At 36.2% G+C, this 27611-nt stretch overlaps 3 protein-coding genes across 5 annotated transcripts in view; 2 read left to right on the plus strand and 1 right to left on the minus strand.

Annotated features, from left to right (window-relative positions):
• The window catches only part of LOC134851470 (clathrin heavy chain 1-like), a 519829-nt gene that overhangs the window by 336281 nt on the left and 155937 nt on the right, over positions 1–27611 (plus strand). The gene's annotated exons all lie outside the window — the stretch shown is intronic.
• Positions 1–27611, minus strand: part of LOC134851526 (sestrin-3-like) — a 244979-nt gene that overhangs the window by 89431 nt on the left and 127937 nt on the right. The gene's annotated exons all lie outside the window — the stretch shown is intronic.
• LOC134851296 (organic anion transporter 3-like) overlaps positions 26677–27611 on the plus strand; it is a 28502-nt gene continuing 27567 nt past the window's right edge. Inside the window, exon 1 of one of the 3 annotated variants that reach the window (XM_063867313.1) lies at positions 26677–26776. The gene's annotated coding sequence lies outside the window, so the exon portion shown is untranslated. Of the gene's footprint in view, positions 26777–26817; positions 27160–27262; positions 27411–27611 lie in introns of those variants that run through there. The other 2 variants (XM_063867312.1, XM_063867311.1) reach the window with 2 other exon arrangements.

The raw sequence follows: 27611 nt of genomic DNA on the forward strand, positions 1-27611 counted from the left end.
TTGGATATCTGTTTGCCTAAAATTTTTGAGTCCAATGCGAGCTTAATTGATTTGTCTTTTTTGCACGTAATTACTATTCAGCTGATAAACCTATCTTCCTTGCTTGATTTTAAATTTTTAAAGTGTCCTTCGGAGATTAGTCTGTCAAGCTCTTTGCTGACTGCCGGAAATAAATCCAGTGGAATCATGCGTCCTTTTGAATGTATTGGTTTCAGTGGGTCTTGAAAATAAGTGATCTCGATTTGATTCTTTATTTTATCAATTCTGCCAAATAATATGTTGAATTTCTTGAAAATGGTTTTGGTTTCACTTTTATATGACCCGACGGAATTAATAAGAGACTTACTTTCAATGTTTTTCTTGTAATGAGGAAAGGGTTTTTGTGCCAACTCTATCCCGACACGTGGTAGGTTGTCGTTTACTAGGATGTTTCGTTCGTGACCCTCCTTTATGCAGAAAGCCGTGTTGTCATACGTCAGTCCGTTGGATCTAATTGGTACGATGACTCGTCCCACAATTTTGATTGGATCGGCCGTGAAGCCGCAGTAAAAATCTTTTGTAGCTTGATCGCTTGTGTTAATTTTCAATTGTGGATCTCACAACCTAAGTTCCTTTTCAAAAAACTTTCGGGCTTACTGAGTCCACCTTTTTATTTAGTTGTACAAAATTTTCCTTTCCCAACCCAATATTAAATAGTTTCTTCAACTCTTTTCCATCATTATCAATCATTGTAGTCACTTTTATTACCAAACAATCGTCTTTATCGCTTTGTCCTGTTTGCGACCATGCAATAATTACTTCTCAACACTGTTTGTGTTAATGGTTATTTACCGCAGGATTATCCGACGAATTTACAATTCCGAAATCTCTAATTTTGTTATTTCCTACAATATTTACGTTTCTTCTGCTAGATTTACAATTTTTTTTTGAAATGTCCTTTAAAATTACAAGATGTACAGCTCGCGTCCTTCACTGGGCATATAACAAGATGTCTTTTTCTGATTTTTCCTCCGCGTTTCATACCAGAATTTTCTCTATCGACTGCCAGGGTTGCTTCTCGTTTATTTATTCGATGGTTATTTATAGCATTATTATTTAAAGGATAGGAAGATTTAAAGTTACTTGTCATTTTCAAATGTTCAAAAGATTTGAGATACCTTTCTCTTCAACTAAAGCGACCTTTAAAGCTTCTCTGGGGGAATTTTTTGTCAAAAGTTTCTTCTGGATTTCGTAGTTGTTCATGTTGTCAATGAAAATGTCAAAAATCCAATCTTCCTCTCCACTGGATAAGTCGCATTTCTTCGCCATTTCGGCTAGAGTGTCCCAGAACTGTTCCAAGCTTTCTCTACCTTTCTGTTGTCTATTGAGTAGCTTATGGCGTTCCAATGTTATATTGTGTTTTCTAATAAAAGCTTGATTTAGGAAATCCCAAATTTCCGCGAAAATTATCCGTAGGATTTTAACTGTAGAAAACTACTGTGAGAAAACGAAAACTTTCTTACCCTCACAACCCAGTGCTAAATACAACATCAAGCGAATCTTCTTGTACGCCTCTTCTGTTCGCATTCCATTGAATGTTTTTGTTTCCAACTTGATTCGGATCTTCTCGGAATCATTGACTTTATTTCTTTCTTCAGCGTTTCTTGCTAAGCGTTCCGTTTTTGCTGTCGATGACTCGTTTTGTGGCTCTTCCTTTAGTTGTAGTATCTCCCGTTTTAGCTATTATAGTGGGTTCAATAGGTTGTCGATATCGATGTTCTCTTTTGCTTTTGATGCCCATTGGAACATATCACTCCACTATTCCCACGCGGTTGGGGGTCAATAGTATGCGATTGTCAAAATGGGCATACTACCCTCATGCCAAACTAGTTTACAGATGAATGCGCCATAATAAAATGTACTAAAACTTTAACTAAACGAACTTAAAAAAATGAAAGATAAGAAATAGTTTAATTAAAATGTGTGTTATTTCTATCTACGACACAAAAACACTAACGCTCGCTCACTCCGGAGGAGGTCACTTGCAGTAAATCAAGGTCATATGGACTAGGTAAATAAACATAGACGAAATAAATAAGAGCAATCACAACAGTTCAAATTTTAGCTAAAAAGAATGATTCAGCGCTCTAGCAACACCCGGTCCTGATGATTATAGACAACCAATGTTTTTGCAGTTTTCGAGACACTTCAACAAGAAAGCTATAACAAGAAGGCTATAAGGCAATTCCGTTATTCTCGCGCTTACGACTTTACCACACAATTTGTTCTGTGTAGTTGTTGCTCTTGATTTCTCATGCGTTTTTCAATTTCTCTGATATTTGCCTGAGAAAAAATCCACAGACATCAGTAGTGGATTTTTAATGGAGTTCAGAACCCGACCACCAGTCGTACGGTAGTGACTTTTTTTATTTTTGAAGGTGAAACTCTTCAAGATTTGGAGCTTCCATCAGATCCTGGCCAAACGCCAGTTTTTTTATATCAACTTCTCTAGCTGGTCTAGGCGTTGGAATTGATAAGACACTCATTCTATAGCTCAATTTTTCCTTTTTTATTTCCGACGCTCCAACTAGGAACGTTCAATGAACTGAGCTACGAGACGTTAGAGATCATTGTTTCTTCTTCTCGAGTGATGAAGAGCGAGCATGTGTGGATCTTCTGCTCTCGGAACCGTTTCTAGATCATCATCTTTTTCCATTTTCTCTCAAAGTCACCAGATTCACAGAGAAGAAGTGTGATACAGGAGTAAGTCTCACTCTGAATTATTTGCTTCGGGCCAATTGTTGCTGAGACGCGCAGTTCAGCCAATCTGACTCGGATTTTCTTCAAAACGAAAGCAATCCGTGACGCTACGACGAGGCAAGGATGTCTGTATTTCTACCTAAGTTTCAGAGGATTCAGCAGTGGACCAATGATTTCGATCAGCTCGATGCCGTTTTCGTGCAATTGTTGTTGAAATGCACTACGCAAATTGTGATTAGATCTGGGTCGTAGCCGACCCAAATTTCCTTCACAGTTGCCGTTCTTTCTGTGGCAACCGCATTTGTTAAGAGTTTCTGTGGCAACCGCATTTGTTAAGAGTTTCCCGGCCATCAGAGTGTATGTTTATACTTTCCTAGTCCCATCATGTCGAGGACGGCTATCATTTGCGGCACTGCTGCTTCAAAAACGCTCAAGACATTCAAGCGCCAATGCGCTCTGTTTCTCATTAGAACCTTCTCTAGATTTTCGTCAATCACTGGATGTACTGCTCTATCCGGTATATCGGTTAATTCGGTTCTTTTTGTAAGTTCCGCTTAGAAGATCCATCAAAAGATGAACTTCTTAACTTTTCAACGGTCATCTAATCAGCCAGACAACGACTTTTATAAAAATCAGGCACGTTATTTTCATAAAACTACACGACGACTAACCGGTTGAATTGTTTCTCCCAAGATGAAGAGCAACCATTGGTGCTTGCGAGTAATAAGTCCGAGATCGAAGTCCACGTTGACGGCGCCACATCCATCTGCTAGTTGTCCTCACTAATGAAATTGCTTGGTATTGGTTCCTTTTGTTGCAATGTCCCCCTCCTTGTTTCTGTCTACTCTAGCCGCTAGTATCCACTCAATTGCTTTCCGTTTTTTTTGCTCCTTTCGGTTTAACTTTCTCTGTTCTATATCAATTTTAACTTCAACAAAGGTCAACATGAGTACACTGGAAGAATGAATTGTTGATTCGATTGAGCAAATAGCAGCGTTTTAGTTTTTTTGTTTTTTTTATGGCTGGGTTTCGATATTCCTGGGTTATTCAAAAGCTCTGTCTATCTAAAAGGAGGATGCCACGAGTTAAGATGCCACGTTCATGCAGGATTTTTAAACTGTTTCCATCAACCAAATTTAGCAAAGGAGTTGCTAGGACAATTATGATGACATCAGTCTAGAACATAATTTTTTTTACAAAAACATAGTTAGTTTTAACAGATTTTCTAATGGAATCGTGCTCCTAGAAAAGCTGCCCAAATTTCCTACTCCTGTTTTAGAGTAGTTTGGCTACTTTTGAACGACAAACACAACAAGACTGCTCGTATCAGGGCGAAACCTTGAATGTTCCGACTGCCTTTTAAGGTTTATGGAGCAGTAATAACATTAAAAAATTCAAAGAAATAAAACAAAATAAAAAAAAAACATTTCTAAAATTTGAAATTTTTCATGAAAATCATGCCCCCACACACAATACAAAGTACAAAAGGATAGATTTCGCTCCTTGCAACAAACCAATTATGGCACATATGCTTCTTTTAACCAATTTGGAAAGATTTTTAAGGCGGATTAACTCTCCGCTCACGCGTTAATAGCGCGAAATAGATCGCGCGTTAATTGTCCCAAATTGGCCAAAATGGCAATCTTTAAACCCCCGTAACTTTACAAAAAATGATCACAGGTAAAAATATTTTTTCAAATTTGAGCTCAAGACAACAATACCTTTAGAATGATGAAAAAATTTCCGTCAAAAATGGCTAGTTAAAAAGTCGAAATTTGTCTGAAGAAAAAAAAACCCAACCCGAGCACAAATATTCTGTCACTTTCGTATCGAAAGTCGGAACAATAATCTATCGTAATAGTCAAAATGTTCAGCTGGAAGTTGCATGCAAGCTGTCATAGCGCGTTGAGAGGCGTCAACAAAACATGTAGGGGAAGCGACTCAAAAAAAACTTGCCATCTATAACAATTCCAGTATGCAATAACATTTCCTGTAAAAGAGTTTTAAACGTCAACGCGAAAATCGCAAAGAAACCCAGTGAGTCGAAACTTGTCGCAAATGAATTGGAACTCCACTCAATGTTTCGATTGTAGCGTGATACTCGGATCTAACCTTTGTCGTTACAAAAAAATGCGTTTTAGCTACGTTTTATGAAACCTGTAGTAATCTTTTGGTTTCTTCTCTTCACTCTCCAGGATATCCTACTCGATGAGCAGTACTGCTCTTTAGAATTTCCCTCCAACATAATATTTTGCATTTGGCGTTGTATATGTAGCTGGTAAAGTAATTGTTCCGACTTTCGATACGAAAGTAACGGAATACTTGCGCTCGGAATGGGTTTTTTTTCTTCAGACAAATTTCGACTTTTTAACTAGCCATTTTTGACGAAATTTTTTAAATCATTCGAAAACTATTGTTGTCCTGAACTTAAATTTGAAAAGATATTTCACCTGTGATCATTTTTCGTAATTTTATGGGGGTTGAAACATTGCCATTTTGGCCAATTTGGGACAATTAACGCGCGATATAATTCGCGCTATTAACGCGTAAGCGGAGATTTAATAAGAATCGTTCCGAATAAGAATTCTTAGAAATCGTTCCAAATTGGTTGAAAGAAGCTTATTTGCCATAATTGATTTGTTAACAGAAGCGAAATCTATCCTTTTGTACTTTATATGGCTTGTGGGGGGATGTTTTTCATAAAAAATTTCAAATTTAAGAAAAAAAATTTTCATTTTGTTTTGTTACATTTCATTTTTTTTGTTATTACTGCTCCATAAACCTCAAAAGGCAGTCGAAACATTCAGGGCTTCACCTTAATACGAGCAGTCTTGTTGTTCCGACTTTCGATACGAAAGTAACTGAATATTTGTGCTCGGGGTGGGTTTTTTTTCTTCAGACAAATTTCGACTTTTTAACTAGCCTTTTTTGACGGATTTTTTTTTATCATTCGAAAGCTATTGTTGTCCTGAGCCTAAATTTGAAAAAACATTTTACCTGTGATCATTTTTTGTAAAGTTATGGGGGTTTAAAGATTGCCATTTTGGCCATTTTGACCAAATTGGGACAATTAACGCGCGATATAGTTCGCGCTATTAACGCGTAAGCGGAGATATATAAACCGTCTTAGAAATCGTTCCAAATTGGTTGAGCGAAGCTTATTTGCCATAATTGAATTGATTTGTTACAAGGAACGAAATCTACTCTTCTGCACTTTATTTGGCGTGTGATGGGATGATTTTCATTAAAAAAGTTCAAATTAAAAAAAAAAAATTCATTTTTTTTTTATTTATTACTGCTGCTCAATAAACCTTAAAAGGCAGTCGGAACATTCAGGGCTTCGCCCTGATACGAGCAGTATTGTTCAAATTTCAATTTAAATTTCTCTTGATATCAGCATTTGATTCATAACTTGAGATCTGATTGAATCAAATTTGGTCAAAGTGAAGCTTTTTTTTTCTGTAAATTTGATTTGAGAGCCAACACAGATATCAGGTCGGAGCATGACAAAAATTTTCAAAGGTAATAAATTTACAAGGACGAAAGTTGAATTGAGGGGAGTTTAGCCTTTTTGATCCCAACTTTCTTAGTATTCTATCTGCAGCGAAAACGCAGCAAGCGTCGGAACTTAATTTTAGGAGGTTAGGATGTGCCTCAAGGCACGAGATTGGTTGTTATGCTGTTTAAACTCCAAGCTGCAAGGGCAAAGCATCTCATTTATCCAGGTTCATTTAAATAGGTAACTGGTTGATGAGGAAGTTACCAAATAGCGCGTGATAGTTGCGCGTGATGGTTTTTTCCATAGTTGGCGCTGCAGAGAGTTCAATTACGGTTTAGCAATTCTATGGTCATTTTATTGAGATATCTTGTCAAAATGTGGTAGTTTGGTCCATCGTGAACGATACATAATTCACATTAGCATAAAAGCAGAGGAATTTTTCAACTTTTGCACAAAATCGAGGAGTTGTTGATTCTTAATGCAAGCTCAAGTTTCCAACGAAACAGATTTTTAAAATTCAGTCACTTACTTTGTACTGGTCTGACTTTTTGTATCAATGATTTTAATTGTCTGCCATGGGAGTTTATCGAGACATAAGTTTTTGATTCATCAGGCTTGTGATAGTCTAGACAAATTGTATCCGTATCACGTACGAAATCCCAATGCGTCTATTTTTAATGTCATGCTTGGCAAAAAAAATTGGGAAAACCACCGTTTAAAATTGATGGGAAAACTCTAAAGGTTAAAATTAGCATAAATTCTCTTGAGTTGCTTTTTGTTAACATCGTTAAGCAACGGTTTTTCAAGGGATCATAAATTAAATAGTGTAAGAAGAGAACAATCAGCCAAAACTGAAAAATCCGATGCTCGTTTTCACAAGTGAAGTCAATTTTTTATCTCTGAAAAAGCACGAAGCACGTTGAACTTTTTGCTTGTTTTCGGATGCATTATAGCTCGTCGACTTTTGTTTGACAGACTTATGAACAACTGCTGTAGTTTTCCAACATTGCTTAAGATCTTCCGGTTTTGAAAAATTCAGCAGGGGCAAAATGAGTCTTCCATGTGATGTCTTTATCAGTGCTGTCTTCGTCCATGTGCAACTGAGTTGGGGATCCTCTCCATAGAAGCGCTGCATTTGATCTCTCTTCTGTTGAATTTGCTCTCCTGTACGCGTCAGTTTCTCGTGCTCTATTCACAATCTCTCAACCGTCGGCGTTGTCCCTATTTGTCTGCCGGGATTGAATCCTCCCCGATGAAGGTCTTTCAGCGGACAAAGTGTTCACTGTAGGTCTAAAATTTCTTGAAAGCTACCGCTTGCTATATGCAAATGTTGAATTGGTCTGATTTCCGACCCAAATCGTAGCCTCTCATACCGCCATCTGTTCCTATTAACAATTCCATTGAATTCTCTCGATAGGAGGTTCTATTGGCGATGTAGCCTTTCCGAGGACTGCTTTTGTAGCTGAATCGCGAAATTTGCTGTATGCCTTAAAATGAAGGACAGAAATTAGCATCCCTACCATGTGTTCATACTTTTCAGAATACTCAACATCTCTTAAGTGCTTGCAGAGTTTGTTCAAGATCGTTTTCTTCAGAGTCCAAGACTCTGACTTGCCCCAGCCTCGCTTAAATTGACTCTCAACATTCTTGTAGATCTGTTTCTGTAAATTTTTTATATGGTGTGAGTTCAGTTGATTCATTTTGAAAATGAAAAATAGTTAAAAATTTATTTCAAGTGAGCTCTATAGATGATAGGTTCGCTGCCAAAATCCCCAATCCGGTGATTGAAACTCGGGCTAACTGTAGACAGTGTAATCAAATGAGTTATCCCAATCGGTTTTCATGTGAACATCTTCTAAAAATCCGTTTTCTTTGATAGCTTTCTGCCCAAAAGGAATTACAGAAATCCCATCGAAAAAGAGAAATTATTTTTGATCGAAGATTGATAACGCCCCTTACTTTATTTTTTTGTCATGTTTGTCCATTGAAAGCTATTTGTAATTGTATGCTTTTGATGGTCCTACCAGTCTAAAGCGTGACCTTGAAAATTGGGTGCACCAACTCTCGCTGCGTTGTCTGCTGTAAACTTTTTGCGTTGAGCTTTTGCTCGCCACTTGAACGGAAACATTTTTTTCTGTTATTCTCTTCTAAAGCGAGAGAGTGTTGAACTGAAACATCCTCGTTAGTTAAGTATTTGAGAATTTCAATCTACACCGAACAAAATTTATGATTCGTTCGCGAAACGTTAATGCTAGAAGACTCTTAAATCTGCTTAAGGTGCAAGAGTTGATAGTCTCAAAAAGTTTTCATGTAATTCATTGTTTAGCAACATTTTAATATTTTGCCCAAATGAGCAATTTGCGTTTAGTTTATCGTTATAAAGAGGCAAAGAGGCGATAGTCTGATTTTTTTTGTAAACAGAGAGGCACTGTTTGAAATGGGTGATCAAGTAGGGATTATTTACTCATTCAGAAGAAAACGAGCTCTGCCTTGATATGCCAGCAGTGTTGTTTCAGTTTAATGCAATGGTCAAGCGGATAAGCAAAACAAGAGTATATGTTGGATGACCATAGACGGGGGCATTCAACAGTGCCGAAGTACAACAGTGCCGAAAAAGTGCGGGAAAATTTCAGAATAATTTACACGCATTTTCTAAAGAGCGGGAAATTACTGACGCTAATTATCAAAGAAAATCACTCCAATTTCGGCGCCAAAATGTCTGCAACAGCAAATTAATCAATTATTTTGGCATCAAAACGTCTGCAAATGTTCTCTCCAAAAATCTTTAAGTGCCAATTAAGATTGTAAACGATCGCTCTTTAATTTTTGATTGCCGCACTTAATATGTTGAAATTTGTTCAAATTTTCGGCACTGTTTAACAAAGTTTTCATTTTCGGCACTGTTGAACAAAGTTTTATTTTTCGGCACTGTTGTACTTCGGCACTGTTGTACTGCCCCCCCTAGACTTATCATGTTACAAAGTGGTTAGTTAGATCGACATTCTTCTGGATCAAGTCAAACGAACAAAATGCTCAATGAAAAGTTTGTTGTTTTTTTCCAACTTTTTTTTTCATTTTGTAGGCCTTCATAACATTATAAAGAAACAATCACAGGATATAAAAGATATAAAATAATTCGTCAAAAATGTTAGTTATGAATTCGACTTTTCACGGAAGATAAAAACTATCCTGAGCTGAAATATTCCCTCACGTTTTTCAAAAGTCGTAACAACAAACGACCAGGTCAAGAGGTTAAGCACAAACACTGTTTCGCGAACAAGTGACCCTATGTGAAACTACCCGATACTTAGCATCTGACAAAATGATTCGATAGATCGGCCGAGTTATGGATCAAATTGAATAGTCAAGAAAATCGATCAGACTAAAGGCATTATTCTGTAAAGTAGAACGCTGTTCAGAGACGGCCATTGGTGAAAATTGACATTTGAGAAAATTCGATTAACTTTCCGAATTTTGAACCTTTTTTTACACAATCAGGCAAACATCAAGAAGTTGAGAAGCAGCTTATTACTTTAAGAGGGACTGTTACAAATAATTACATGACTCATGCATGACAAATAAGAACATGCCAACCGTCGCAATCAAAGAACAAGTTCTAACCACCAGTTGAACTTAATGGTTTTTGATTTGAACGCAAGCAAGAAAAATTGAGCCTCAATTATAGCCATTCTTGTATTTGATTCGAAAAGCGGACAAGGTGCACTTCACATTTCTATATGGCTCAACAACGTATTTGAGGCTAATCAACAACTGCTCTACCCAGAACAAAATCCTGTTTAAGTTAGGGTCCGCTTCCATCCGAAGTTTATAGGTTTGAACGGGGAACTTATCTTTTATTTTAATTATGATATAAAACGTTTCATTTTTGTCTGTCTGGGTATCAGATTGGTTTTAAATCAGAGCCTGTGTAACTCTTATTTACTTAAATTTTTCCTTTATGAATAATTACCTTTTTTATCTTTCCCCGCTGGTATTTTTTACCTTTCCCCGCTGGTATGTTTTGCCTATTCAACAAAGTTTAGGTTCTTCCGATGAAAAGATTAAGCGGGCTAAAAGCGGTAACGATCAGATAAAAAGAGTGCAGCAGAGATATATTGATAGCGTGATGTTGGAAAAGACTTGATAAAGACACCTCAAAATACCAAGGGTCAAAACACCAAGTTTGTTCAAGGCAAGTTGCTGAATCAAATCAGAATCAAATTTATCAACCGCCGAATTGCACAACAAAAACTAGCCATAAGTTAATTTTGAACACAAATCTCAACCAAGAAAAGTTCAACCCCAATTTTAGCAATTCTCGTAATTTATAAAAAAAATAATAAGACTAATTTTCTTTTTTTTCAAGAACCTCTAAGTCATCAAAAGACCAAGATATTCATTGCAAATTGTGATAAGATAAAAAAATTTACCAGCCCATTCAGATCAAAAGCTTGGTATCGAAACTTGAATCCTTTAAATACAAACGGAAAGTTTTTTCACTATTCACCAGAACTTTGTTTTTCTCAAAAACTATTTCACCGATTATCAAAAAATAGTACTTATTGAAAAACCACCCACTCCGCTGTATGCCTAAGTTTTGTCTTAGTCCAAATCCTTCAAACTTGCCTCACTTTCTGCAGCCACTTTCGAAAAATTCTATTAGGGGATTGTTTGAACCAAAGTTGTAGACAGTTTTCAATTACTCGAACACTATGGTGCCAAACCTGAGAATTCGGGTTCAATCAAAAGATAGGGCTGAAGTAAACTCTCCTGTTTTTCTACAAAATAGCTACGGCCAATGTTAAGTTAAATTTTTTAATTTTTGAACGTATTTTGACACTGTTGACTTTTCTCAAAAACTTACCTGTTTTCTCAAAAACTGATATTGTGGACTTAATCTACAGTGAAGGTTATTCAAAGTTGCTCACATACTCAGTGACATCCATTTTTTTACGCGAAAACTTAGGCCCTAGGAAAATTCAAATTTTTAAATTTCAGAGGGCCCTCGGTAATTTTTGATTTTGCGTTTTTTGAAATTTCTCAAAAACTACGCCTCCAAATATGTTCTCAAAAATTTCTCCCTGAACCTGATTATAAGGGGTCAATCGAAAAACTGGCTGCAGATATTTGACTTGAATAAACGATTTTGCCCTGAATTTTTTGGGAAAAAAATAAACCCTTAAAAACCGTTGTTTTTGGACCGTTGTTTTTGTATTTTTTATTGAATTGGGAATCTAATTGGGAGTTTGAAAATTTGAATATATCTGCGTTTTATTTTTCGTAGAATATGATATGATTTTTGAATCATATCAAACTGAACTGAAGATTTTCTAACTGAAATCTGAAATCAATTTCGAAACAACAGGTTGTGAGAAGCCTTCCTTAATATTTTTGACGTTTTTCGGATACTTTTGTCTTTTCTCAAAAACTACCGATTAAACAGGAGAGTTAACTGTTCAACCGAAGAAACAGGAGATTTTTTTCTGAGTCATACGAATCTTTTTTTATAAGTGGCTCCGTGGCTACAGTTTCCTTTGAAATAATAGGTTTTGGGAATTTCCCACTCAGATGAGGCTTTGCCCTAAATTTTGTTGACAAAAATTTATGATTTTACGAAATGTTAAAAAGTTAAAACTTCGATTATTTCTTGTAAATTTTTTTTAACAGCCCCAGAAACTCTGAGGTTCACGAAAATTTTATCCGCACCCCACAAAGGGTTGCACGCTATTTTGTATAGAAAAGATCGAATGGCATTTTTCTGAAAAGATGAATACCCCTGCTACAACTAAAATTAAAGCTAATTGAAAGACTCAGTTGTAAATTTCCTTCCGTTATTTGAAAAAAGATTCCATTGACGTTTTAGATTAAGCCCCAATTTTGAAATTTTGAAAACTACAAACTTTTTCCGCTCAGTCCATCATATTCTAAAAAAGTCTAACAGTTAACTCCAGCTTTGGCCCATAATGCAACGTTTTTTTTTAAAATCAAATTAGATCTATGACTGGAATGCTTTACATAAAGTTAATTTTTGAAAATTTTTTTAATGAAAATCAACAGAAAAAAGGGATTGATCATTTTTCACAAAATATTAATGATTTAATTTTGGGGCTACTCTTACGCTCAAAATAAAATAAATAACGCGCGAGATAATTCATCCGTTAAAGCGCACGCGGCAAATTAAGTCCTTCCAAATTGAATTGAGGCAAGAAAGTTGCTCTTAAGAATTCGTTATTCAAATTGTTGTAATTGAAAGGAGCACTGAAATTGAAATTCTTGTCAAGCATCAACTGACAAGCTTTCATGATACTAAAGCTATTTGAAAAAAAATTGACTCGCTCAAAAATTTTTTTTAAAAACTAAAATTAACTTTCGGCTTTCTTACTTTATCCCTACCCCGCAAAATAGCTGCAAATACCACGCGAAATAATTTTGTCAGTTTTGAGAAGAAAAACAACCTTGTTCCGCAAATTTGTCGTTTGTTTCTGATCTGATCCTATTTTCACATATTTAAATTTTTTTTTCATAAGTTCAGTAAAGAAATAAAACTGAATCTGAATCCTCTCTCATATCAGGAAGGAGCTTCTCACAGTAGCGGGTTTAGGGGGAGGGGTGCGGGGGGGGGGCGGACGCCTCTCTCCCCTCAGGGGTTCGACCACCTGTCGACCCAAAGGGTCCCCCCTTGTACTATTTTGAGATATCCATATTTGATGACGGACCCCTAAAAATTTTCTAAAGGCGCCTTGGGCGCCAATATATACTAACTTTGAGGGGGAGCGCGCGCCAAAAAAAACGCGATTTTTTTGTCCAAATTTTCCAAAAAGTGCCCAAAATTGGTTTTTTTTTACTGTTTTTTCAAAAATTTGCCTGCGGCGCAGACAATTTTGCCAAAAAAGGGGCAAAACAGTGCTTTGGGAGAGCTCAAAAAATCAACTTGGTTGACCTAAAAATAAAAAAGGTCGTCAAAATATTCGATTTTTTTTTGAAAATCCGCCCCCCCCCCCTAGAGAAAATCCTAGACCCGCCCCTGGATCTCTGTATCATTGCAACAACCCCCCCCCCTATTCGATTTTGAGAAGAATATCCATTGGAATGATTGGATGCCCTAAAACAGAACATGAAACTATAATACTTATTAAGATAATCATTTGATGCTACATACAATAACCAATTGGTATAGATACTTAAACTATAGAAGTCTGACTTAAATACGTACTTATAAAACTTAATCAAACATGTACTTGTTACTATGAGTTTCTGTCACTCACATGCTTTCGATGTCAGATCCAAAAATCATCAGATTAAACTTTAACTGATTGAATTCAGGTTGAATTGACTCTTCTTTTTTCTTAAGCATGAATTTCTTATCTCTACATAGATTTAAGTTGCGTCCCCTCCCCCTCCCTTAGGAATTCGACCACCTGCCAACCCAAAGGGTCCCCCTTTGTACTATTTTGAGATAACCATTTTTGAAAACGGGCTGCAAAATTTTTCTAAAAGCGCTTTTGGCGCCAATATATACTAATTTGAGGGGGGAGCGCGCGCCGGAAATACGCATTTTTTTATGGACAAAATTTTTCAAAAACTGCCTAAAAACGCTTTTTTCGGCCTGTTTTTTTTTTAGTTTTGCCTGCGGCGCAGAAAATTTAGCCAAAACAGGGTCTCTGTAGTGCTTTGGGAGTTCTCGCATAATCGATTTTGTCGACCAAAAAAAATTCGTACGGATATGAGAAGAATATCCCTTGGAATGATTGGATGCCCTAAGACAGAACTTGAAACTATAATACTTTATTAAGATAATCATTTGATGCTACATACAATAACCAATTGGTATAGATACTTAAACTATAGAAGTCTGACTTAAATACGTACTTATAAAACTTAATCAAACATGTACTTGTTACTATGAGTTTCTGTCACTCACATGCTTTCGATGTCAGATCCAAAAATCATCAGATTAAACTTTAACTGATTGAATTCAGGTTGAATTGACTCTTCTTTTTTCTTAAGCATGAATTTCTTATCTCTACATAGATTTAAGTTGCGTCCCCTCCCCCTCCCTTAGGAATTCGACCACCTGCCAACCCAAAGGGTCCCCCTTTGTACTATTTTGAGATAACCATTTTTGAAAACGGGCTGCAAAATTTTTCTAAAAGCGCTTTTGGCGCCAATATATACTAATTTGAGGGGGGAGCGCGCGCCGGAAATACGCATTTTTTTATGGACAAAATTTTTCAAAAACTGCCTAAAAACGCCTTTTTCGGCCTGTTTTTTTTTTAGTTTTGCCTGCGGCGCAGAAAATTTAGCCAAAACAGGGTCTCTGTAGTGCTTTGGGAGTTCTCGCATAATCGATTTTGTCGACCAAAAAAAATTCGTACGGATATGAGAAGAATATCCCTTGGAATGATTGGATGCCCTAAGACAGAACTTGAAACTATAATACTTTATTAAGATAATCATTTGATGCTACATACAATAACCAATTGGTATAGATACTTAAACTATAGAAGTCTGACTTAAATACGTACTTATAAAACTTAATCAAATATGTACTTGTTACTATGAGTTTCTGTCACTCACATGCTTTCGATGTCAGATCCAAAAATCATCAGATTAAACTTTAACTGATTGAATTCAGGTTGAATTGACTCTTCTTTTTTCTTAAGTATGAATTTCTTATCTCTACATAGATTTAAGTTGCGTCCCCTCTCCCTCCCTTAGGAATTCGACCCCCTGCCAACCCAAAGGGTCCCCCTTTGTACTATTTTGAGATAACCATTTTTGAAAACGGGCTGCAAAATTTTTCTAAAAGCGCTTTTGGTGCAAGTATGTACTAATTTTGAGGGGGGACGCGCGCCGAAAAAACGCGATTTTTTGGTCAAAATTTTCCAGAAAGTGCCTAAAAACGCCTTTTCTGGACTGTTTTTTCAAAATTTAGCCTGCGGCGCAGAAAATTTGGCCAAAGCAGGGACTAAACCGTGCATAGGAGAGCTCAAAAAATCAATTCGGTTGACGTAAAAAAAAGGTCGACAAAATTTTCTAAAATATTTTGAAAGTGCGCCCCCCCTCGAGAAAATCCTTGATCCGCCCCTGGCTTCTCATACTAAAATTTTCTATTGAAACAGCTTAAAAATCCTCACCGGTCAAATCGCTCCTCATGGTTTCATGATCTTTTTTTCAAATAGCAAAACAATTAAAAAAATCAGCGTAGGCAAAAAAACTTTTCAACCATTCGTCCTATAAAATGTCTCAAACTGACTGATTTGTCCCATATTTTTTCAGATTTTTGAGTACTCCAGTCTTATTGGCTCACATAATTTCCGAGAATTTGGTTTTTTTGGCATGATATTTCCCCCTTCTAGAATAAAGATGTGAAAATTCTATACAGTGCTGACTTTATTAAAAAGGGGAAACACACAAAAGTTGAAATTTAAAACGCATTTAGAAGAAAAAAGATGATTTATTTCACAATTTATTTCACAAAACTCAAATTTTAACCAAAAACTAGATTCAACATTTTGGTTTTTAGGACCAATTTGGTTTTTAACCGAAAACTGGATCCAAGAAGGCCAAATTTTTTGTTTTTTTTGGTTAATCAAAAATTTCCTTTTAACTGCTGGGTCATTGTCTGCTAAAATTATATCAAAACTAGCCTCTTACGTAGCCCACAAAGTTTAAAAAGAGTTTAAAATCCAAAGAACTGTTTGAACTAACTTGTTTTTGTCTGATAGCCAAAAATGTCATTTTGATTATACGAAACACCAGTATTTTTAAGACACTTCCTCTCGTAGGATAAAACCCACAGGTCTGTGCACCCTTAAGTCTGGATTTTGGATTCCAACCTCAAAAAATGTCAGTTGGCTTAGACCGGTCTCTTAGGAGTCCCTATGTCAGTGAAGATTGACATACATGGACAGAATAAATCTTCAAATTTAACAAGTCTAGTACCCGGTTGAAATAACCTAGTCACAAGAATATAACAACCTGAAAACATGCAGTTGATCCAAGCAAGGAAATTGATTAAGTTTTAAATACGTACTTATAAAACTTAATCAAATATGTACTTGTTACTATGAGTTTCTGTCACTCACATGCTTTCGATGTCAGATCCAAAAATCATCAGATTAAACTTTAACTGACTGAATTCAGGTTGAATTGACTCTTCTTTTTTCTTAAGCATGAATTTCTTATCTCTACATAGATTTAAGTTGCGTCCCCTCCCCCTCCCTTAGGAATTCGACCACCTGCCAACCCAAAGGGTCCCCCTTTGTACTATTTTGAGATAACCATTTTTGAAAACGGGCTGCAAAATTTTTCTAAAAGCGCTTTTGGCGCCAATATATACTAATTTGAGGGGGGAGCGCGCGCCGGAAATACGCATTTTTTTATGGACAAAATTTTTCAAAAACTGCCTAAAAACGCCTTTTTCGGCCTGTTTTTTTTTTTAGTTTTGCCTGCGGCGCAGAAAATTTAGCCAAAACAGGGTCTCTGTAGTGCTTTGGGAGTTCTCGCATAATCGATTTTGTCGACCAAAAAAAATCCGTACGGATATGAGAAGAATATCCCTTGGAATGATTGGATGCCCTAAGACAGAACTTGAAACTATAATACTTTATTAAGATAATCATTTGATGCTACATACAATAACCAATTGGTATAGATACTTAAACTATAGAAGTCTGACTTAAATATGTACTTATAAAACTTAATCAAATATGTACTTGTTACTATGAGTTTTTGTCACTCACATGCTTTCGATGTCAGATCCAAAAATCATCAGATTAAACTTTAACTGATTGAATTCAGGTTGAATTGACTCTTCTTTTTTCTTAAGCATGAATTTCTTATCTCTACATAGATTTAAGTTGCGTCCCCTCCCCCTCCCTTAGGAATTCGACCCCCTGCCAACCCAAAGGGTCCCCCTTTGTACTATTTTGAGATAACCATTTTTGAAAACGGGCTGCAAAATTTTTCTAAAAGCGCTTTTGGTGCAAGTATGTACTAATTTTGAGGGGGGACGCGCGCCGAAAAAACGCGATTTTTTGGTCAAAATTTTCCAGAAAGTGCCTAAAAACGCCTTTTCTGGACTGTTTTTTCAAAATTTAGCCTGCGGCGCAGAAAATTTGGCCAAAGCAGGGACTGAACCGTGCATAGGAGAGCTCAAAAAATCAATTCGGTTGACGCAAAAAAAAGGTCGACAAAATTTTCTAAAATATTTTGAAAGTGCGCCCCCCCTCGAGAAAATCCTTGATCCGCCCCTGGCTTCTCATACTAAAATTTTCTATTGAAACAGCTTAAAAATCCTCACCGGTCAAATCGCTCCTCATGGTTTCATGATCTTTTTTTCAAATAGCAAAACATTTAAAAAAATCAGCGTAGGCAAAAAAACTTTTCAACCATTCGTCCTATAAAATGTCTCAAACTGACTGATTTGTCCCATATTTTTTCAGATTTTTGAGTACTCCAGTCTTAATGGCTCACATAATTTCCGAGAATTTGGTCTTTTTGGCATGATATTTCCCCCTTCTAGAATAAAGATGTGAAAATTCTATACAGTGCTGACTTTATTAAAAAGGGGAAACACACAAAAGTTGAAATTTAAAACGCATTTAGAAGAAAAAAGATGATTTATTTCACAATTTATTTCACAAAACTCAAATTTTAACCAAAAACTAGATTCAACATTTTGGTTTTTAGGACCAATTTGGTTTTTAACCGAAAACTGGATCCAAGAAGGCCAAATTTTTTTTTTTTTTTTGGTTAATCAAAAATTTCGTTTTAACTGCTGGGTCATTGTCTGCTAAAATTATATCAAAACTAGCCTCTTACGTAGCCCACAAAGTTTAAAAAGAGTTTAAAATCCAAAGAACTGTTTGAACTAACTTGTTTTCGTCTGATAGCCAAAAATGTCTTTTTGATTATACGAAACACCAGTATTTTTAAGACACTTCCTCTCGTAGGATAAAACCCACAGGTCTGTGCACCCTTAAGTCTTGATTTCGGATTCCAACCTCAAAAAATGTCAATTGGCTTAGACCGGTCTCTTAGGAGTCCCTATGTCAGTGAAGATTGACATACATGGACGGAATAAATCTTCAAATTTAACAAGTCTAGTACCCGGTTGAAATAACCTAGTCACAAGAATATAACAACCTGAAAACATGCAGTTGATCCAAGCAAGGAAATTGATTAAGTTTTAAATACGTACTTATAAAACTTAATCAAATATGTACTTGTTACTATGAGTTTCTGTCACTCACATGCTTTCGATGTCAGATCCAAAAATCATCAGATTAAACTTTAACTGATTGAATTCAGGTTGAATTGACTCTTCTTTTTTCTTAAGCATGAATTTCTTATCTCTACATAGATTTAAGTTGCGTCCCCTCCCCCTCCCTTAGGAATTCGACCCCCTGCCAACCCAAAGGGTCCCCCTTTGTACTATTTTGAGATAACCATTTTTCAAAACGGGCTGCAAAATTTTTCTAAAAGCGCTTTTGGTGCAAGTATGTACTAATTTTGAGGGGGGACGCGCGCCGAAAAAACGCGATTTTTTGGTCAAAATTTTCCAGAAAGTGCCTAAAAACGCCTTTTTTGGACTGTTTTTTCAAAATTTAGCCTGCGGCGCAGAAAATTTGGCCAAAGCAGGGACTAAACCGTGCATAGGAGAGCTCAAAAAATCAATTCGGTTGACGTAAAAAAAAGGTCGACAAAATTTTCTAAAATATTTTGAAAGTGCGCCCCCCCCTCGAGAAAATCCTTGATCCGCCCCTGGCTTCTCATACTAAAATTTTCTATTGAAACAGCTTAAAAATCCTCACCGGTCAAATCGCTCCTCATGGTTTCATGATCTTTTTTTCAAATAGCAAAACATTAAAAAAAATCAGCGTAGGCAAAAAAACTTTTCAACCATTCGTCCTATAAAATGTCTCAAACTGACTGATTTGTCCCATATTTTTTCAGATTTTTGAGTACTCCAGTCTTAATGGCTCACATAATTTCCGAGAATTTGGTCATTTTGGCATGATATTTCCCCCTTCTAGAATAAAGATGTGAAAATTCTATACAGTGCTGACTTTATTAAAAAGGGGAAACACACAAAAGTTGAAATTTAAAACGCATTTAGAAGAAAAAAGATGATTTATTTCACAATTTATTTCACAAAACTCAAATTTTAACCAAAAACTAGATTCAACATTTTGGTTTTTAGGACCAATTTGGTTTTTAACCGAAAACTGGATCCAAGAAGGCCAAATTTTTTGTTTTTTTTTGGTTAATCAAAAATTTCGTTTTAACTGCTGGGTCATTGTCTGCTAAAATTATATCAAAACTAGCCTCTTACGTAGCCCACAAAGTTTAAAAAGAGTTTAAAATCCAAAGAACTGTTTGAACTAACTTGTTTTTGTCTGATAGCCAAAAATGTCATTTTGATTATACGAAACACCAGTATTTTAAAAAAAAAAAAACAATTTTTAAAGGTTTCACATTACAAGTTTTTTTTGGAGGTTATAACCTTGTCAATCTTTCTGGTACTATGTGAGAGGCTTCCTTTGATACAGTTTTGTCAGTAAGTATTGATCAATTAAAAGACCAAAAAAATCCGTTGATGGGCTAAAATTTTGAGCCCAAATTTTGCAAAACAAATTGCAGCATGTAAACTCAGCTAAGTTTTAAGCAATTTTTGTTTTCATCCTTTTTTACCTAATGTCAACTCAATCTGAGAAAAACAAGTTTTAAATTTCAAGTTTGGCGCGTTTCATCCGGGTAATTTGAATCAGCACTGTAGTTCTACAAAAAAGTTATAGAAAATAACCCAAGCAAGTCTCAAGCTAATCAAACCGACGTCAAAAAAGATCACAGACCCTAAAATAACATGATTTTCCTGAAATATACATTGAAATAACTATTAGGGTATACTGAGAACTGTACACGGCTTAATTATAATGGTCACGAAAATTGACCTAGGCTCTAACTGTCCTTACGGCCTGACCCGAGCAAATTTTTAGTTTCTACGATCACAAACTATTTACATTTCCAATAATAGTGCCTTGGTCTGACCAGGCAGGGGTGAATTTAGGGGGGGGGCGGGGGGTTCGGACGCACTCCCTCCAGGGATTCGACCCCCTGCCGACCCAAAGGGTCCCCCCTTTGGTACTTTTTAAGAAATCCATTTGTTGCCGACCGACCCTAAAAGTTTTCTAAAGGCGCCTTTGGCGCCAATATATTCTAACTTTGAGGGGGAGCACGCGCCAAAAAAACGCGATTTTTTTGTCAAAATTTTTCAAAAAGTGCCTAAAAACGGCTTTTTTTGACCTGTTTTTTTTTCAAAAATTTGCCTGCGGCACAGAAAATTTGGCCAAACAGGGACTTTTTAGTGCTTTAGAAGAGCTCGGAAAATCAATTTGGTCGACCTAAAAAAAAGGTCGTCAAAATTTTTGAAAATCCGCTCACCCCCTAATCCCCCCCCTCGAAAAAATCCTAGATCCGCCCCCTGTGACCAGGGCAAATTTATTATTCTCGCCTGTCTGAACACGCCTTCCAAAACAGTCAAACAACTGTCTTCAACTCAATCTGAATACGTTATTGTCCTATTTTTGTCCTCCCACTGAATTTGAATGCGTTTATCAAATTTTGGTCTCTGACGTTAACAAGTTTCTGTCAAGACAGTCTGAAAATAAACGTGATATTTCTTTGCGCGCGAGAAAATGCTTGCAGGTTATTTTTCTGAATTTCCTAGCTAACAAAAACGGGCTATCTAGTAAGATGTTGCAAGAAATTTGCAAGAGTGTGGCAGAAAACTGTTTTCTCTTGCAAGATTCTTAAAAGCTTTCACCAGATATCCCTTAAAATTTAATAATTTGGCAAGATTCTCAAAAAATCTTACGACGTTAAAAAAGGACTGCTTTTTAATGAGATATTACCCGCACCGGAGTTGCATGGATAATAATTGATTATAATGGAAAACTGTTGTCTAAAATTGTTGTGATTTGTTTTTGATTTGTTTTAAATGACCTTCGGTATTTAACTAATACCAGTTAACTTAGTTCGATACGAACTCCGGTCGATCGTAGAGTGTTCGTTCAGTTGTCCTTTTAGAACGTTTTAAATTAACACACTCATAAAATTAAGTTTCGAATTATCGATAGGTATGCACTTTGAGGTACAATTTTGTGAATATTAATGACCAATTAGAACCGACCAACAACACGATCTTGATAGATAGTGCCCCAGAAGCTGTGGTCCCATCAAACTCGCATCCAAGACACAGTAGACCTCGCAGGAACGTCGGTCCCCTCAAATTTTTTGGAGATCGCCGCTTTATTGACGTAGTGCTCGAAAAAGACGACCAGACTACATTTCCCTAACAGTCGGACAGTGCTAATCATTCCAGAGCAACTTTCTTTATTACTTCACCGTCAGATTTTTTGACAGCGTTATTGCAGGCTCCACCATTACGTTCCCTGGTCGCAGAAACCTCACTCACTTGGTCTTCAAAGAAATCGTGCCCGTCGGACAGACAAAATTATACACCAATCGTGTCACTTTTCACAAGCACCTCTTCAGGATCAAAATCTTCATCCCATCCGACCACTGTTGACACAATTGACGTGGTAGAGAGTTCGATTGAAATATCGTCGACCATAGAACCAGAAGTAAAAGCTAAATTAGACGAATTCGACGAGCAATTGAACTGATTCTCTCAAAACTCAAGAAAACAAACTCAAACATTTTACTCATCTCATACTATTTTTAATTAATCATTTTATTGTAGATAACGCTGTTCATGTTAAATGTACATCTTGTAGAACAGTGCTTTTTAGTTTTAGTTCAGTTAATTTGTTTTTTTTTCTCAATCTCTGTATAACTGTAAATACTGTATGTTCACCCTGTACATTTGTACCTTCCTAGTTTATGTGTAAATATTATTTTGCTTGCTGTACTATTTTTCTTGTGGCGCAGTTTGTAAAATTTTGTTCCTACGTTGAAGAGGGAAAATGGGTGTATATAGAATTAGTTACTGAATTTGCGATTTCATTTTTTTTCCCGGTGGGAAATGTAGTATTTGTTTTTAGTTGTGTTAAATGACCTTCGGTATTTAATTAATACCAGTTAACTTAGTTCAATACGACCTCCGGTCGATCGTAGAGTGTTCGTTCAGTTGTCCTTTTAGAACGTTTTAAATTAACACACTCTATTTTATCCGTTTTATCCTTTTAAGTAATTGTACATTAGTTGTAGATAGATCGTATAATTAAAACATTTTATTGAAAATGTTGTCAATATAATTCGATAATGTTGCAAATTTAGATTAAAATCGATTATATTGTCATTATGATTGATTATTTTTGTAAAAGCACAATCCATTATTATCTATTATAATGGATTATAACTGATTATAATCTTTATTTTTGTGCAAAATCATTTGCAAAACTTGCAACGTTTCTCCGTTTTTCATGGCCTACTCGCAATGTAAACATACTCAAAATTAACCGCACCCCTCATTATGCCCCCCCATCCGCATTTGCCCCTCCTCTCTCCCCTCTCACATCCGCATTCAAACCACTCCCCTACGTTTATCCTTATGCCCATCCCCATTTTTACTAGTTTACCCCCAACCCCAACACCCCCAATTACAGTTTACTTCTCTCCCCCTAGGTTGTTTACTATTGAACGGGGAAGGGGAGGGAGGTTACTCAAGGTGAACAAAAACTTTTTACCCCCATTTTCCATTTTAACCTCCTCACCCAAGCTTTTTGCTCCACCCTCCCCCCCCCCCCCCCCCATTTTTTACCCATCCCAAGTTCAGTAAACAGGGGAGGAGGGGGGATTAAACTAATAATATGGGGGGGGGGGGTAAACAGAGGAGAGGTAAGCTGTGGCGGGGGGGGGGGGGGTAAACTGGGGAAGGGGGTTGGAAGGGGGTTGGAAGAGGTGATGCAGTTTATGTAGCATAGAAAAAGTAGAGAAACCTGAACTATGTAAAACCTTATGTGAGAAGTAAAAATTTCTGAAACGTAATGAGTAGCAACCGCGCGAAACAGGAAATGAGATAATTTAGAAAAATAATCGGAAAATTCATAATTTCGTCTCAAAAAATACACTATAATCAATTATAATCTATTAAAATGGATTATTTTAATTAAAATTTTTTTTTGATATAATCCATTTTCAGTTGATTATAATCGATTATAATCCTTTATAATGGATTATAATGAAATAAATATTACTAGGATTATAATCCAATTTTGATGGATTATAATAGATAATTTTTCAGTTTTTTACAGATATTGACTACAAAATGACAATATAATCGATTATTATCCATGTCTCCAGTGCGGGTTTGTAACGTTTTGCAAAACTCATCTGGGATATATGAGATAATTATTTATGACACTGTAGAGAATAGCTTTCTCGACACCGCTAATTTTTTTTATGACAAAAACATGTGCATTTTTGAGAAAATGGTCTACGCTAGTCATACAATTCGATATGTTAACTATTGCAACAAAGTATTGAATGTCTCTTGTTATTTTGTTTCAGTTTTTCAATTTTTTTTCTCTCGTCTGCTCTTAATCGTTTTAGTCTGAAGAGTCTGGACCTGTCTGTATCCAATGAAAGTAATCCCCGACCATTTCCATGTCTGCTAGGCTAAAATTAGTTTAAATGGAAACACCAGCAAAAACACATAGTGCAGAAACAAAGAAGCGTTCTAAGAATTTGAAGGTGCCTAAAATTTGTAATGAAATGTCTTCTGATGATGTATTAATACTTTTATTTAACAGGCATACATTACTTTAATGAAACTAAATGGCATTCTCAGCCATCATTCACAACAAAGTTAACAATAACCAGAAAACTTACCGTAAAAAATACCGAAAGATTTTTTTCATTTTTTAAAAGTATCTGACAATCTTGTAACATTGAGTTTCAGTCCGGGGTGGCTCACTCATAGAGTAATTTCAGAAAAAGTACACCGTCTGTTCGTCACGCTATCTTATTTTTGGCCGGATAGATTCGTGCTACTTGTTAGTCTAATACCGATCTTAATCTTACTCTAATATATAGTCTCAATAGATCTAGTGTATACCGGTATTTGCGATATAAGATATCAGGAACTGTTCTGGAGAAAAGCAACTGCTTGCTAAGTTAAAAAAGTTTTCAATAAATTATAAATAGTTTCAACCTTACAAATTTTTGTAAGTGAAGTGTTAGTTATGGATCATGATTGTTTAGTAAGAAGTATTTTGAAGAGATAGTTTTATCAAAATTATAATTGGATATAAATACTAGTTTTAAACTGGTTCCAATATAGTCCAGCCGCGTCAACTTGAGTTTTATGTCTGAGTTGCTGAAAATGGTTAATTAAGCCAGGAGTGCCCAGAGGGTTATTTTTATGGTTTTAAGTGGTGGACGCGAGATTGGAGGCGCTGACGACAGGAGTCAGAGATGTTCAGTGCAACACGGTTATTTCTGTTCCATCGGCAATTGTGGGGAGTTGTTTCTGCCGGTGATACCACGGGAATTGTAAAATCGTCAGAAAGAGTGACGCATTGCCTGAGCTGTTTAATCTGAAGTTAGTGGAAGTTAATTACAAAGGAGACACTCAAATGCGAGCAGTCAAGGAGTTAGTAGCGGCCAAGGACCCAGAAATCCAAAGAAAGATCCGCGCAATGGATGCGTATTTAGGGAATATACCCACGATTTTCACGTTCGCAAGAACTGCCTCTGGATGGACGAACGCCTTGTCATCCTGATCGCTATACAGAAAGCGGTAGTAAACCGGATTCACTGTTTCCACCATGGTCGGGCGAAAATGTTTGATGCGGCGAGGGACGTGTGGTTCCCTTATATCCATTGGAGTTTGTTGGCTGCCGCCGATGACTGCAAGGAATGCACTGAAGCAGGTAAAAGCGTTAAAAGAAAGTGCGCCAAAGGTGACATAGGGAAGATTTACGAACCTAGGGAGCCAAACGAATGCCTCCAATTAGACTTTTGGAGTCCGATTAAGTATCTAAATGAGTCGGGTAAACATGTCCTTGTGGCGGTGGACCGTTTTTTTTGGTGGCCATCGGCGATGATTGGCCGAAATAATAGGAGTGATAAAGTCCTAAAATTTATGAAACACTATATATCTCATCACGGAGTGCCAAGGAAAAATTTTTATGGATCAAGGTTCTAGTTTTACGTCCAGGGCTGTAAAGTCATTTTGTAATTCCGAAATAATAGAAATTGTCTACTATCCTGTAAATGATCACCGGGCCACCGGGTGCGTGGAACGTACAATTAGTAGTCTGAAAAATTTTGTCTTGACCTATGCAAAAGAAAAATACCACGGAAACCTTGAATGTATGGTAGAACGCGCGCTTAGTGCTCTTAGATTTGCACCTAACGTTACACTGAAAATCACGCCTTTCGAAGCACATCACGGCTGGGAGGCAAATACGGTTCTCCGAAATCTCACGAAAAAACTGTCGTTACAAAACCTCAACTGGGAAAAAAGGTTGAGACAAAAGTCTGCATGTTTAGATTAACCTACCTCATCCGAGAGTGACCAATTGGCTCACTCATAGAGTAATTTCAGAAAAGATACACCCTCTGTTCGTCACGCTATCTTATTTTCGGCCGGATAGATTCGTGCAAGTTGTTAGTCTAATACCGATCTTAATCTTACTCTAATATATAGTCTCAGTAGATCTAGTGTATACTAGTATTTGCGAGATAAGATATCAGGAACTGTTCTGGAGAAGAGCAACTGCTTGCTAAGTTAAGAAAATTATTAGAAAGTTTATGAATAGTTTCAGTCTTACAAGTTATTGTAAGAGTTAGTTATGGATCATGATTGGTTAGTAAGATGTATTTTAAAATGAAAGTTTTATCAATAATACAATTGGATGTAAATACTAGTTTTAAACTGGTTCCAAGATAGTGCAGCCCCGTCAACTTGAGTTTTTTGTTTAAGTTGCTGAAATCGCTTTAGCTTTTATTTAAATTTAAAATTTAATTATTTTATATAATTTTTTCAAGTTTTATCTAAATTAAAATAATTTAAGTAATATTTTACTGAAGTTAAAATAAAAAGCTTTAACTACATCGGTCATTTGAGGTAGTTTTTTAACAGCTGCGGCCCAAATTGTAATTGCATTCATGTGTTATTTTTGCGCCTCAATTTTGGTGTTTTAGTGTTTTTTTTTGCTCGTCGATTTATTTTATCGTTCAGCTGTCTAGAAAATAGCTCTATGCGGACACTGATCAATTGCAACTGTCTGGCCTACTATGTTTCATGCCAGTTGCAGGTTCCCCGAAATGGCTCAATGTTTCCAGAAGCATTCAGAAAACAACATAAACAAATCAGAGTGCACGCTCGGTTGCATTGCATTTCCACGCTAGTAGACTCTGAGCCTGTTCATGCCTAACCGCTAGTTTGTTCATACTTGGTTTTTATTCCACAACTATTTCAACACTTGTTTCTACAATATACCATATAGCCAACGTTTCAGTAAAATAGGAAACTATATAATGCATTTACCATTTCCTTCGCTGGTAAGTAACATATTTTAAATCTGACAGACTGAATTCAACTTTCAATCGTTTCGGTATATACATGTATGTTTGCGCGGCTTTGATACACAATAAATATTGAATTTGCTTTCTAAAAAATAATTCGTCCTCTAAATTGAAGAGCTATGTCAAATAAGGTCTCTTTTTTGCTCTGCATAAACGTGCACATTAAAGCATCCACCGATCAAGCGTTGAAAAATCGTTTGAGATGAAAATCACAGCGGTCATTTTTAGTTTTTATTCTAAAACTTGCCTGAAAAATTGTCAATTATAATTTGTTTTTCAAAAGTGAAATTTTCCTGATTTATTAATTTTGTCTTCAATCATGTAATTTGAGATAGAATTACTAGAATTGTCCGTTCCAGGTAAGATTTTACACGTGAAATCATTTCACGTCTCTTTTTTCACCACAGAGCTAATTTGTTGATCGGACATAAAATATAACTGTTCAACATTTCACTGCTTTGCTGCTGTTTCACTCTAAAAAACAAGTAGACAATATTCTAATACCTTTTGTTCAGACGGGAATACAAAAAATACAGCATCGCTCCTCCGTTTGTATTGAAAAATTGAGCTTTGAAAACAAAATATTTTACCGTCTAGCTCAACAAATAAGGTAAATATCATGCTTTTTCTGGGTCTAGGACAACAAGCCGACGGGACTTCAAGCCGAAGGGACTTCAGGCCGAAAATTAAACTTTACAAGCACCTCAAATCATTATTTTTTCATTTGTAAAACGTTGCTTGGCAAAATCGTAGGCTATTTTACTCCATACTAAGCGTTATTTATGACAATGAACCACTTGGGATTGGCATC

Source organism: Symsagittifera roscoffensis, chromosome 7 (assembly GCF_963678635.1).
Source record: "Symsagittifera roscoffensis chromosome 7, txSymRosc1.1, whole genome shotgun sequence".
Classification (NCBI taxonomy): domain Eukaryota; kingdom Metazoa; phylum Xenacoelomorpha; order Acoela; family Convolutidae; genus Symsagittifera; species Symsagittifera roscoffensis.